Genomic DNA, 1,710 nt, shown 5'->3' with positions numbered 1-1,710 from the left:
AAAGGGAATCGAATAGACTTGTCTATTGACGTAGTCTTTTGGCGAGTGTCAGGCAAAAGTTTACGATGGTTCGCACCGTAGCCATCGTTAACATATTGCCTTACACTAGAACCCTCTAGGACTGGCAGTTTGACGTCATTTTTTAGGTTTGTGTAGCGTCTAGCGAGTTGTCGTTAGTAGAGCTCATGGAAACAAGTTATTTCATGGTTGACCTATTGAATACAACTCACGATTTGTTTTCTTTTGTGGCAAAAGACTGGCATTTTGACGTCATTTTTTGGTCAGTGTCAGGCAATAACTTTACGATGGCTACGTTCGCACTGATCAAAAAAAAATTTAAGGCGTCGACCTCCAGAAAAAAGCGAATCGTGAATCTCATCATCAAAGAAGTTGACGTCACTAACCTCTTTGTTATAATGTTTTTAAACAGCATGCTAGTTATTAGTTCTCCTTTGTTTATACCAATCAGACTATAAATGTTAAAGGTTACACGCAGTTTTGTGTGTAGGTATGTTAACTTTGGCTAGCGGATGTTGTGAACGTTTTACCGAAAATGAACAACATCAATAAGTTAACAAAGACTGCGGTTTCAGCTTGATACGAAGACTAATTTCTAATTTCAAATTGACACGCTCGACAAACAAGGCAACTTCCCATAATATCTGATATTCCAAAGGATAATTTGCATATTAACTACTTTCTTGTTCCTCTTCCATAACAAATTAATTACGACTATATTTTCACGGTGTTGAATACGAATATTATTTGCCAAGTATGTACTTACAGTAAATTTAGGTGTTGCTCTGCTTTATCACTATCAAAGACAACTAGCGTGGGACTTAGATAGTGGTGTTCTGGTGAACTTGTGAGGTAAATGAATATTATGTTTTAAAGAATTCGTGTTGTTTCAAACAGAAAATTTGTAACATATAGAATTTAAACTATTTCATTGACCATCCTCCCCGATTTGAAATTCGTTTTATGGTAAAGCACAAGAATTGGGGAAATGAGGATTAAAACTCCACGATTGCAAAATCTAGTAATATGTGGTCTTATGGTATGACACTCGCTTTCGGATCGGAAGGTCCTGGGTTCGAGCCTCGCTCGGCGTATAGTTGAGTCCTTGGAAAATGCTCTTTACTCACATTTTCTCACCGTACTCAGGTGTAAAAAGAGTACCTGGCCGTTAACAGCGTTGTCTCTGTCTGAAGAAGATGATGATATCGCCTAACAGGCGTCATGTCTCGTCCTCCATATTAAGTGTTGTTGTTGGCCAGGGCCCATTGTAAAGCGCTTTGAGCACGTTTAGTGGATATTGCGCTATGTTTTGTTTTTTTTAAAAGCTAAAAAAAAACGTCAACGCTGCAGTTGTAGCATCTCAAGTAACAAGTAGTCCTTTAGAGCCATTAGACCCATGGAGCAGGAATTTATCTTGATTTCTTTAGGGTGAAATGGACTGTAGAAATTGATTGTTACCCTTTGGATAGAACGCTAGTCTATCGCATGGTACATTCCGCCATATTTAACAAACCCAGCTAACCAATCACTGGGTGGACAGGGAAGAAGGTCAGAAAAAAAACTCATCCGGATCGATCTCAGTCATTTTGCGTGTGAAGCGAGTGCCCTACCTATTGAGCTAATAGGACTATGCCCCCCCCCCCCCACCTAATTTAGTCATTAAAAGCCATATAACCCCTCCTACTCTCTGAA

General features: G+C 39.2%; 1 protein-coding gene across 1 annotated transcript in view; it reads left to right on the top strand.

Moving 5' to 3' along the window:
- Positions 1–796: 796 nt before the first annotated feature.
- Positions 797–1,710, top strand: part of LOC144971988 (uncharacterized) — a 5,143-nt gene continuing 4,229 nt past the window's right edge. The window contains exon 1 of the mRNA XM_078913070.1: positions 797–870. The gene's annotated coding sequence lies outside the window, so the exon portion shown is untranslated. The remainder of the gene's footprint in view (positions 871–1,710) is intronic.

Source organism: Berghia stephanieae, chromosome 4 (genome assembly GCF_034508935.2).
Source record: "Berghia stephanieae isolate SIO BIC M18660-M18661 chromosome 4, UCSD_Bste_1.3, whole genome shotgun sequence".
In the NCBI taxonomy this organism is placed as follows: domain Eukaryota; kingdom Metazoa; phylum Mollusca; class Gastropoda; order Nudibranchia; family Aeolidiidae; genus Berghia; species Berghia stephanieae.
The sequence above is the reverse complement of the archived record's forward strand: the minus strand, read 5'-3'. Positions and strand labels throughout refer to the sequence as shown.